This window comes from Syngnathus leptorhynchus, chromosome 21, assembly GCF_054491065.1.
Source record: "Syngnathus leptorhynchus isolate UIUO chromosome 21, UIUO_Slep, whole genome shotgun sequence".
NCBI lineage: Eukaryota > Metazoa > Chordata > Actinopteri > Syngnathiformes > Syngnathidae > Syngnathus > Syngnathus leptorhynchus.
In genome coordinates this window covers 191,969-205,120 of record NC_141215.1, presented here as the reverse complement: position 1 = coordinate 205,120, position 13,152 = coordinate 191,969, and the positions used below count along the sequence as shown (strand labels likewise).

Here is a 13,152-nt window from a genome sequence, read left to right as displayed (position 1 = left end):
AAGTACCGTCGTTGCTTGGCACGAGTTTTCAGGGGCGATTGTGTCTATAAAATGTAAAACTCTGGAGACTCTGACGGCTTACGGCCATACTACCCTGAGAACGCCCAATCTCGTCCAATCTCGGAAGCTTAGCAGGGTCGGGCCTACTTAGTACTTGCATGGGAGACCGCCTGGGAATACCAGGTGCTGTGAGCTTTTATTTTATTTTATTTTTTTTCACTTCAATTGTTCAAGCAATCTTTTACAACACCTGTTAGAGATGTTCTGACTCTAACTTATTTTGCAAGAACCACACGGGAGACAGTATGCCCTTTAAGCACTTGCAGGTGGAGAGCTTGTCTGTTACTGTAGGTACAGCAATGTCCTAACAGACTCAGCCGTTAGTCTCTTACAAGAGCATATTTATTGAGAACAAGTAGGGTGGGGGTGACATTTGACATGTTTGGTGGTCACCTCAGCAAATGGTTAATCAGTGCAGAGGGTCCCAGTTGGTGGTCACCTCAGCAAATGGTTAACCAGTGCAGAGGGTCCCAGTTTATTGTTTTACGAGGTCTTGGAAATAAAACCTAGTGGAGCATTTTAGATGACTAAGTAAACAAGGATGTTTCCACACCATTTGGAAAGTTTCAACAACTGAATGGTTAAACTTTTCAGAGTCAAGGAAAGGTAAAAGGTTCAAACAAAGTTCATCATTCTAGTCTACATCTCAACATAATTATACGATCAAGATAGTTTATAAACCCTAACATATCCCTCCTGTTTATCATATGATTATGCCCACCCCGATCAATAAAACATAAGTAAGAAAATATAATGAAGAAAGAAAAACAACAACAAAATCTAAACACAGAAACAGCACATCATTGTGTCCATCACTTGCAAAGCATTTTCGATCATCATTTCAAAATCATTAGTGTTCTGTAAAACATGCTCGGCTAAACATCATTTACGCAATTTACGTAGATCAATTTTAATGTGTGAGTGAAAAACCTGCGGAAAGATGTCATAATGCAGGAAAAGTCTCACACGGTCCCTCTGCCTTAGGCGACCAGAATGTTACCAATAACAACAGTTAAGACAAAAATTTGAGGCGAGACTATGTACAGAAGTGGTTCCCAAAGTGGGCGGTACCGGTGGGAAGATCTGGGGGGGCGGTGAGGAAGAAGGGGGCGGTAGGGGGGCGGCAGTCTGAAGTCGAAGTCGAAGTCAGAAGTTCGAGTGGTAGATTTGAGGACATTTTATTGCTTGAAATACCAGACTGGGTGATCAATCCATTCCTAAATGTCGACGGTGAAGAAACTGGAGTGGCAGAGGAAGAACTGATTTCAATTCAAAATGACATTGAGCTAAGGCCAAAGTTCAAAAAGTCATATCAAGATTTTTGGTTCCAAAAAAAAATCTCTGACTGCTATCAAGTGCTGTGGAACAAGGTCAAGATGTACTTTATTGCCTTCCCAACATCATATTTAATAGAACGGGGCTTCAGTGCAGTCGCCTTGCTTCTTTCCAAGCAAAGAAACCGACTGAAAATTACTGACCGCGGGGATCTACGACTTCTTCTTAGTGAGTTCCAGCCTGATGTTGAGAAGCTTGTGTCCCTGCACCAAGCACATCCATCCCATTAATATTAAGTGTGAGACAAAAATGTTACTGGTGGAGTGTTTAGGGGGGGGGGGGGGCTAGGAACTCACTGGGGAGCCAAGGGGGCGCCAGCCTGCAAAACATGGATGGGAGATGTTCAGGGAATACCAGGTGCTGAAAGCCTTTTTTTTCCCACATCAATTGTGAAAGGAAACTTTTACAACAGCCATCAAGTTGCTTGGCACGGGTTTTCAGGGACGATTGTGTCTATAAAATGCAAAACTCTGGAGATTCTGATGGCTTACGGCCATACTACCCTGAGAACGTCCGATCTCATTCGATCTCGGAAACTTAGCAGGGTCGGGCCTGGTTAGTACTTGAATGGGAGACCGCCTGGGAATACCAGGCGCTGTAAGCTTTTATTTTATTTTATTTTTTTTCAATTCAATCATTCAAGCAATTTTTTTACAACACCCATCACGTATGGCATTCGGAAACTTCAGCCCTAGTTTTAACTCCGACATTGAAACTTGTTAGGATACGGATTTTTAGCTATTGATCTGACTCCAAATTGCGATCAACACTTAACACAAGTTTCTATGTCCCAATCCACACACTGGCGCACCTAACAATTTTGCGAGTTCGTTCTGTCAAAGAGAAGACCAGTAGATCAATCAGGCCAAATTTACCAATTGTTGATTCCTAACAAAGCACACTAATACAGGCCTGGGTCCCGGGTCACTCACACTAAAACTCGTGCGGTTTTGTGACCACCAAAAGACGACACATTCTTCCGGGTTGCCCAGTTTTAAAGAACCACAATATGAATATTAAAGCATGCAAAATATTGTGTGATTATTGGTCGATGGTCATCTCCTCCCCGTCGAGGTGTCATCACTGTGGTCAGGAGTTGGGTTTTTTCCTCTCGAAGCCCGACCACCTGGACGTGGTGTTGTTCTTTGTTCTCGTTCCTCACCGACCTTGAGGTGTTATCGTCCGGAACTCCCTCTCTGGGCCTCTTTTGCAAAACAGCGCGCTATCGGTCCTTCCGATTCAGCTGTATAATTACCCAGTCGTTGGACATTGTAATGAAGGTAATTAATACGGTCTACATTTTTATTGGGGGTGATCCATAGGAAGATACTTTTGAATCCCGAGGCCACTTGATTAACGAGTTTATACTCATCTGGTACACCTCGGGGCACTCCTATAGCGTCAATATATGTTGGATCGTCGTCGCTCAACCACGGGGGCAAAACGTCTCTTTTGGCTCGCTTCAGGAGCTCCGCCAATGGGGACTCCAGGTCCCAATTGAGATTCTGTATTTCAATGGGGACAACCACCACAGGAATTATCAAAGACACAAGGGCACAGATACCTGATGCATTCTTTGGCAAGCGATCATATAATTTGTCATCACCACACCACAACCAGATGTCTGCACGAGAGAGAGGAGAGGTTACAGTCAGTGACAAATTGAATTTGCACCATGTGGAATCTATTGTCCCAATACTTATGCCGGTTCCCTTTAACTTTAAACATGTCATATTTTGTTGAGTCACATATGTTAGGGTTGAATAGATTAGGTTGATCATATTATGTTGGAATGTAATCAGTAATAATTAACCTAAGCTTGTCCTGTCTTAACAAAGGAGTAGAACAAAGTGCTAAGATCTTTTGCACTGATTGACCAATTGTAGAAGACGCAATCAAAGTTGTTCTGTCTACTCAACATCGTAAAACATCCCCCGCTATGATGTGATCAGAGGCCAGGTGTTTCACCCCCACCTTGGCCACCACACATGTAAATTGTCACCCCCACCCTTCTTCTCTCAATAAATACTGTCTTGCATGAATGCAACGGCAGACTTTGTTCGGGCATTGCTGTGTCTACAGCAACGAACAAATTCTCCACTTGCAGAATTTGTTCGGACATTGTTGTATCTATAATGACGAACAAGTTCTCCACGTGCAAGTGTTCAAAAGGGCATACTGTCTCGTGTGGTTCTTGCACAATAAGTTAGAGTCGGAACATCTCTAACAACATGGTTGTCAAAAACGGGCTTTCTTTTTTAGTGAATAATTGTATGCCGTGACTCTCCAATGCCCTCTCAACCGAGGACAAACCAAACTCATTCCCTAAGCATTGAAAAACCATAAATAAAATAAACAACCACATTTTTCCATATGTTAACTTCTTTTGTCCATGACATGAAGCAACTACAAATGAATACATGTCCCTTCTCTGTCTGGTGGTGCTAAATCCAATACTTCCCTTACCTTTTCAATTTGCTTCCTCCACACCCTTCTCTGGTACTTTTCCAATTTGTCCTGTAACGTGACTTACATTTGCCAATTTCCGCTGTCACATCTCTGTCTCAAACCTCCCTGTTCCTCTCGTGAGAGCTCTTCTGTTGTGTTCACCTCAGCTTCATAAACTACTTTTCCTCTGCATCAATATTGTCTATAGGTGGGTGAAATTTGAATCTGGGACGTTTTCTGCTGGATGGTCTCATCAATTGTCATCAATGTCCACACAAAAAGACAACTTAATAAAAATAGCACTACTAAAATTAATTCTGAAAAATCCGAAAAACCTTTCGAGCCCTCCCCTTTACTTTTCCGTATTGCTGCTCCTTCTCTTTCTGCCCCCCCCCCCTTGGACGGGTCCGGGACACGGCCAAACAGGAATACCTTCATCCTGACGGAACAAACTCTGGGGCCAGACGTAGGTGTGAGTAGTGATACCACCGGCGTCCTTTGAAGTCGAGCTGGGCCGCGTGAGACGTCCTGGCCAAGACACAAAAGGGGCCCTTCCACCTGGGCTCCGTCCACTTTCTGGAGATGACTCGGACGTACACGTGTACATGTGAGCTGTTTCTCCACCGACACGCCTTCCTCCGCCGCAGCGGATTTCTCTCCAATCTGTGCAGAAACACTGGACACCAAAGCAGACAAATAGGACCAGTATGCTGTATGAGACAAATTTGGTACCGTAACATCCTCCGGTGGGACGAGCGTCGTTGCTGGTCCCGGCATTAGACGACCTGTCATCAATTCAAACGGTGCAAATCCAGTGTGCCTGTTAACAGATTGCCGCACAGACAACAAGGCAAGCGGAATCGCTTGGAGCCAATTCATTTTCATTTGAGCAATAATTTTGGCCAGTTTTTCCTTCAACGTCCGGTTCATTTGTTCAACTTTGCCCTGGCTCTGAGGATGGTAGACACAGCCAAATCGATGCTTCAAACCCAAAATTGATTCCACCTTGGCCAAGGCTTTGTTGTTAAAGTGTGTACCATTGTCAGAGCGGATCAGGGCCGGAAAACCATGTGTGGGGATGCAATTGGTGATCAAAGCCTTGATCACAGCAGCAGAATCTTCTTTCGAGCACGGATATGCCTCAGGCCAGCCTGAGTAAGCGTCAACCAACACAAGCAAAAAGCGTTTCCCATTCACTCTTGTATACATGTCGGTGAAATCAATGATCACCTCTGCTCCCGACCACGGGGTCGGCTGAAACAGGCCGGGCTTAGGCTTCAACGTAGGACGTGCATTGAATGTCTGGCAGGACTCACAATCCGCAACGAATTTCCAGACCATGTCCGAGAGTCTGGGATCCCACCAACTTCGAAGATGGATCATCATGGGATGGGGACCCACATGGGAAGTTGTGTGTGCCTGTGACAGGACCTCCGCCATTAGCCTTCCTTCCGGAAGAGCGGGCTGGCCTTTGGGTCCTACCCACAAGCCATCTGATTGTTTGACAGCCTTTGCTGCCACCCAGACTGATTTTTGTTCCGGGGACGTGGCATCCTGGGCGGCACACAGATCGGCATGTGAGAGCGACAGAGGCAAACAGGAGTCGGGGTGTTCCCCGTCCAGATTACTGGACCGCGGTTCACCAACATCATCTCCAGCAATCCTGTGTCTGCCATGGGTTGTTTAATTTGGTGTGCATTCTGAAACTCAGACCAGTACAAATTAGGAATGTGAGTTTTCCGCCAATCGGTCTGTTGCAACAACTGCTTGACCATTGAGCCTAATTGTCTGGCCTCGTGTCCTGGGGCAATAGCCAGCGAAATGTGTGGCACCCCTTTCTCTGTCATTTTGAACCACTGCATTTGTTCATGTGTCAGTTCAGTTGCCGCTGCAACTCCCTCTTTACCAATCAAAATACGTGATGAAGTTAAATCCCACATGTGCCCTTCAATTTCTTCAAACAAATCCCGATATACATCATCACTTTTTCGGCTTTAATATAGAGTGCAATGCAAAGGATCAACAGGTGGGTGGTATGGCGCCAGTGAGCAGATCCAAGGTTTCCACAGTAGGTAGGTCGAAAACACACCACCACCAGCAGGGGTCTCTGGCTCCAGCCTGGCCCAGTAGATGGTTGCAGTTTCTGCTTCTGTCGGTAGGGGCGCCATCAGCCACTGACCATGTTGTTGTATTTGTTGTGAACACTGGATGCTGACGCCATCTGGAAATTGAATAATCACTCCCTCTGGCCCACACAGAATTCTGGCTTCAACGGCTGACAACAAGTCCTCCCCATCAAATTGATCGGAGTGTCTGTGGAATGGATGTATTTGTGCCACAGTCTACACCCTGTCCGGGTGATCACAGTTTCAAGTGGTTTGGTAAAAGGCAGACTTCGTGGTTTTCCCGAGAAGCCGACTAAAGTTGTTGTTTTCTTTGACAGTAAGGATACAGGAAGGGCAGTGTTTATTGATGAATACGTTGCTCCTGTGTCCACCAGCATCTGCACAGGTTTTCCCTCCACTGTCACATGAAGCATTGGCTCCGCCGGGCCACTGCTTCTCTGGCTCCCCGGGCATCCCTATTCAAATTGTCCACACCAGAGATCATCATGTTGATAGTACTGACCTCCGTGTGCTTGTGGCTGTTGCCAGGGCCGTCCACCAGACGGTAGGGGCGCTGCTTGTTGCATCGGCGCCTCGGGTTGATGTGGCGGGCCTCCGGCTGGGCGGGCGTCTCCGTGCGGTCGATACTGCGGGCATTCTCTTGCCCAGTGATCGGTTTCGCCGCAGATGAAGCATGCGTTGGGCGAATGGGGTTTGTATGTTGCCCTCCCGGGTAAGCAGGTGCATTCCCTCCCCGGCCTCTGTATCCGCCCCGGAACTGGCCCCTTCCGCGTCCCACCACCTGAGGAGCCTGTGACATTTGCATTTCCTTTTTCTGTGATTTAGACTGTTTAGCTTTACCATGCATTTTTGCCAACTGTAATTTAAACAACAGTTTGGATAATGCGTCTGTCTCGTTATCAACTTTAGCTTGTGACTCAGTAAACATTCTGCAGTGATGCAAAAGATGACGTTTAAATTGTTCCTCGGTACAAACCAGAATGTCAGGGTCTGACATTAGCTGCTTCTTCACATCTGGCGGAAGTCCATCCACCAGCGCTGTCCGGAAGAGCACCTCTGCCTCGTGCGTGAGAGTCGGATGGCGACCTGTGGTTTCAATCCAACTCTCCACACATGTTACATAATGTTGGGCAGGTGACATTTTCACATCATAGGGACACATAGTGGGGGCCAGATCGGTAGGTTGTGGGAAAGTCATTTTAATGTTTTCAAACAGGGGCGCTGCTACTGGTGGCAAGGGCACCTCCCTCCCCAGTCTCGCTGTGCCTGCTGCTTCCTCAATCGCCTGTAATTGCACTAGGGAGCATGCTCCTGCCAACATCTGGCGAATGTCACCAAGTGTGCAGGTCTGCCCACTCATCAGAGCCAAAAATTTGTTCAGCCACACCTTGCCTCCTCTGCTTTTCTCACATTAACAACACTTTCTACGGGCAGTTTCTTCTGAGTGGCAAACAAAGCTGTTGCAGCTGTTGCCATATTGTGCAAAGAGCGTCGCTCTTCCTCTCTCTCTGTGCTTCTCAAGCACCTTGCGCTCACGCCAGCCGGCCCCTTTCTGCTGGTCTTCTAAGGAGAGCTTTCTTTTCAGCACCTGACCCTCTTTTTGCTGCAATTGCCGTGAGAGACGTTCCATGTCCCAAATTGTTGAAAAACCCTGAAACAATTTGTCAGCTTCCAATTTCGCGAAGACTTTTCGGTGTCTCACACGCTCCTTTGCCACTTTCTTTCTGTCAATGCCACTCACAATTTGCGCTACCACATTGCATACATTCTTTCAATCTCACTCCATTCATTCCTCTCAGCGCACACACACCTCTTATCACACACACTATCTCACTCCATTCATTCCTCTCAGCACACGCACTCCTCTCATCTCACACACACACACACACACACACACACACACACACACACACACACACACACACACACACACACACACACACACACACACACACACACACACACACACACACACACTCCCCCCAATTTGATTCATTTTGGATATTTTAGAGGTCTGATCTCTCACAGGAGGAACTGTTACCACCGGATGTGTTTGGGAGGCCTCACTTCTCCCAGGATCTCAAAAAACCTGGCTATTTGAATACGCTCGTCAACGTACCCTTGTCCACCACGACGAAGCTAGGTCCCAGACCTATCCGTAATACGCGTAAGTCCCTGACTTTACCGTACACGTCACACACGTAGGTTCCAAACTTATTCACCGTATGTTTCTTAACTTCTTGCACACTTTATTTGATCTGAACAACAGTCTCCTCTTAAATTTCCTCTTTCAATTTGCAGAATTTCGACTTATAGTAACAGGTATTCTGCTTACCTTATCAGTGATGAGCGCTCAGGGTTGAGGAGACGTTGTACCAGCTCAACGTTGTGCACTTAATCCAAACGGTTCGCCGACCGAGAGACAGCGTCCCAGACGATGTCCGGTGTCCTGGATATAGACCACGAGTTGCCAATTACCCTTCTCTTGACATCACGTCGGGGTCACCAAGAAATTGTTAGGATACGGATTTTTAGCTATTGATCTGACTCCAAATTGCGATCAACACTTAACACAAGTTTCTATGTCCCAACTCCCAATCCACACACTGGCGCACCTAACAATTTTGCGAGTTCGTTCTGTCAAAGAGAAGACCAGTGGATCAATCAGACCAAATTTACCAATTGTTTATTCCTAACAAAGCGCACTAATACAGACCTGGGTCCCGGGTCCCTCACACTAAAACTCGTGCGTTTTTGTGATCACCGAAAGACGACACATTCACTTCAATCGTTCAAGCAATCTTTTACAACACCCATCACGTATGGCATTCGGAAACTTCAGCCCTAGTTTTAACTCCGACATTGAAACTATAACCCGAGTTTGAAACGTAAATTGTGTGGTGTCATCCATACCTTTGTAGTTCACGTTTCTTACCGCTAGAGGGGAGACTATGTACAGTAAATAAAGAGCCTGGCTCCCTTTGAACTCAAAGCAGCAGTCTTTATTTGTAAAATAACCCAACATTACATACACATTGCGCTTCCATGTAGTGTTTTTACCCTTTTCATGACATTTACTTCGATACAGCAAAATGCAGGTCGCAACGGCAAATTCGTGCTACCACACTAAAAGCTGTCAATAACGTTTCATGATAGCCATGTTTCCGTGAAACACCAAAAGTCTTGGAAGAAAGCCTTTTTCGGATCTGGTTGTGACATGGATAGGAGACGTTCAGGGAATACCAGCCTTTCAAGCTGAAGCCTTTTTTTTCCCACGTCAATTGTGAAAGGAAACTTTTACAACAGCCATCAAGTTGCTTGGCACGGGTTTTCAGGGGCAATTGTGTCTATAAAATGCAAAACTCTGGACACTCTGATGGCTTACGGCAGGGGTGTCAAACTCAAATTGACAGTGGGCTAAAATTTTAAATTGAACAAAGCCGCGGGCCAAGGTGGAACAAATGAACCTTTTATTATGGAATCAAACAAGTTTTGATTTTACAATGAATATTGAACAACCAAGGCTTATATAACTTAAAAGTGCAGGCGTGCAAAATCAAGTTGATAATAACACTAATAATACTAATACTAACAATAATAGTAATAATAGTAATCATAATAATGATAATAATAAAACATATCAATGGCATAATAAATACAATTTAAATAAAAATTGAATGCCTCCTTTTTGTTTGCAGCCTTCTGAGGTAAATGTCAAAATTAGCTTGTTACAGAGGCTAATAAATTTGAAAATAAAATAACATAACAACTATGAATAAATCAACCATTCAGGCCTTGGAGTAGCAAGAAAAAGTGCATAGAAAATTCCAGAAAAGACTTAAACTGGCGGTGATTGAGATCTTTGTGTTACTGTGGACATAACATCCTCCATCTTCAGCCCTTTACCACACAGGGATTCTTGATGTAAGATGCAGTGATAAACAGATAATTCACCTGCACAGTTCTCTTCGCGCATCTTTTCACAGATCCTGCCCACCAGTCCATTCCTTTTACCACTCATGGTTGCCGCACCATCAGTGGTTGTTCCCACAAGTTTATTCCACGGATGTTTATTTCAGTTACACATTTTCAAACCTCCTCAAAGATTTCTTTCCCTGTGTTTGTGCCATCCATTGGTTTAAATCCCAAAAGCTCCTCCATAACACACAGATTTGTTTCCAAGCCGCGGACGAAGACAGTCAGCTGCGCAATATCAAACGCGTCAGTGCTCTCATCCACAGCAAGGGAAAAAGAAACAAAATATTTTCCCTTCTCCATCAACTGGACATGCAGATTGGTGGCAAGCTCGCATGTGCGGTCAGCTATTGTTTTTCTGCTCAAACTTACGTTTGCAAAGGCTTGGTTTTTCTCGGGGCACACTTGTTCACAAACCTTCATCATGCACTTTTTTACAAACTCTCCTTCATTAAAGGGTCGAGCTGATTTGGCGATTTCTTGTGCCACGATATACTTGACTTTACAGCAGCCTCACTTTGTGTTGTGGCTTTTGTGAACATTTTCTTTTGTGAAATCAAACCTCTTTTCATCTCCTTAACTTTCTGGCTCCTTTGAGCCGTGTCCAGGTCCTTATATTTGTCCTGGTGTTTGGTTTCATAGTGTCGTCTAATATTGTGCTCCTTAGTTACTGACACGTTGGCTCCACAAACAAGACAAACAGGTCTGTAACTCTTGTATACATATAAACAGATATTCTGTCTCCCACCTGTCCAGAAAAGTTCCATTTTCTGCCTTTCTTTTCGCCATTTGTTGGTAGGGTAACACAGTGACAGCTGTCGTTTGAGGTCGCAGTGTGGGGGAGAGGCACGGAGATGCAGGGTGTGCACATAGGCTGTATATAAGAAATGAACGTAACATCCGTGACGTCACCCATTAGTTTGTGGACAGCTGCTCGGAAGCCAATAGTATCGAATCTAGGCAGCGACATCTTGACAATTTCAGGTGCATTCTGGGAAAAAATGAAAACGGATTCTACTTATATGGGCATGAGGCGGAGTCATGAACGGACGTATGGGCGCCAAAGCAACAGCAGACCATTATGGGATTTGTAGTACAAGCGATGAATGCAGTGTTACAGCGCTGCCGCCGTATAATACCGGCGGGCCAGCTCTAATGTTAATTTGAAATTGCCTCGCGGGCCAAATAGAATTACACTGCGGGCCAGATTTGGCCCGCGGGTCAGAGTTTGACACCTATGACATACAAAGATATTAACCCAGAATTATCGGTGCATCCACTATATACAAGCACCAGCATTATACCTTACATCGAGGACTATTTGAGGATAGCCTTTACACGGTTTCGGTTGTCTCATAGATTACGTGTGGAAATGGGAAGTTGGAATCGCACACCACCTGAGCAGTGGACATGTCAATGTGAGACTGGTATACAGAACGAACAGCACATACTGGTGTGTCCCCTCACACAAGACATTAGAGAGAAATATGGACTTGAGTGTAAGGACCTGAGCTCACTCTTTGTGGGCACTAACAGAGCAACTTTGCGAATGTTACATGCCTGTCTGTCAACGTTGGAAAAACAGAAAACTGTGAAGCAAGGATTTTTGTGTTTTGTTTTTATTTTAATCTATTGTGGTATTTATTTTAATATTTTGTAATGTGTATCTTTTTTTGTTTAGACCCAAAGTTTTATAATATTGTCAATAGATTAACTAACTAACTAACTAACTAACTAACTAACTAACTAACTAACTAACTAACTAACTAACTAACTAACTAACTAACTAACTAACTAACTAACTAACTAACTAACTAACTATCATAGAAGGACTTTTGACTTATGATCTGGCTCTCCCTGTATGACGTTTGCATGTTCTCCCCATACCTATGGGTTTTCCTTTCACATTACAAAAACAAGCTTGGTCAGTGGATTGAGTAATCCAAATTGCCCATAGGTGTGAGTGCAAGTACGAATGGTTGTTTGTCTCCGTGTGTCCTGTGATTGCTGACAACCAGTTATAATGTCTCCCCCGCCTACTGCCCGATGACTGCTCGGATAGGCTCCAGCACGCCCGCGACCCCCCGTGGTATAGATAATGGATGGAATGGATGGAATTGAATGGGGATTAGTTTAGGGCCTCAAGAAGGAGCAACAGCAATGTTAGCTACTTACTAGTTTACCCAAACATACGTATATACGTACATTATTCAATATGAGTTCTGCACATTTGTTGCATAAAAATACATGGTGATTAATATAGGCTTGTTTGAGACCACTAATTTCATACATCCAGTACCATCATTCAATATGATTTGTGCACATTCGTTGCCCTAAAATAGATTGTGATTAATATAGGTTTCCTTAAAACCACTGACATTTAGGTAAAAAAACGTCCAAGTCTGCTAACACCTAAGGAAAAAGGGAACGGCACGACTGTCTCGACCTCAGTTTTAAAATTACTGTCACTGGTGAGTGAGCATAAATTTTGAGTGACTCACTGGTGACCTTGATATTATCCAAAAAGAACTTTTGTTGAATTTTTTGGTTGCAGATCTGGGTGCTGACTGTAAACTTAGGGCTGGATGTCATTGAGACACTAGGCTTTTGCTGCTGATCTGACACAAAAAGAGAAACACTTACCTTTCCGGATGGTCATATTGCCCAGTTTTCAAAGCCACAGACAGTTGATTGATGTATTGATGTATTGATGTATTGATGTATTGATGTATTGATTGATTGATTGATTGATTGATTGATTGATTGATTGATTGATTGATTGAAACTTTATTGATCCCGGGGGTGGGGAAATTCAGGCCCCAGCAGCATTCATACCACAGAGCGGGTATATAAAAGACACACAACTCATTATGCTCCTATAAGGCTGCCACACAACAGCGCCACAAAGAAAGCCAATAAGTGCGTAGCCATCAAAGCAAAGCCAAAAGACAAAGGAAAAAAGTAACAGCGGCCAACCAGCCCGCAGTTCAAGGTTATTGTTAGACCACTCCAGTACTGTGTTGCCCACAGAGAGAGCATCCAGCACCAATGCCTGCCTAATCTTGTCTGATGGGTCACCAATGTGATTATGCGTGATTAACATTACAAATAGAAAAAAATCCTCGTCAAAATGTGGATACTCCAGAATTGTTTATACGTGATGTGACGTAAAGGCAGCATACAATTATGACACCATAATACCTCACTC

General features: G+C 44.5%; 2 pseudogenes; both read left to right on the top strand.

The window, feature by feature from the left end:
• Window positions 1-76: 76 nt before the first annotated feature.
• On the top strand, window positions 77-195 carry LOC147039887 (5S ribosomal RNA; annotated as a pseudogene).
• A 1,685-nt stretch (window positions 196-1,880) lies between these two features.
• LOC147039886 (5S ribosomal RNA) lies at window positions 1,881-1,999 on the top strand (annotated as a pseudogene).
• Window positions 2,000-13,152: the final 11,153 nt, after the last annotated feature.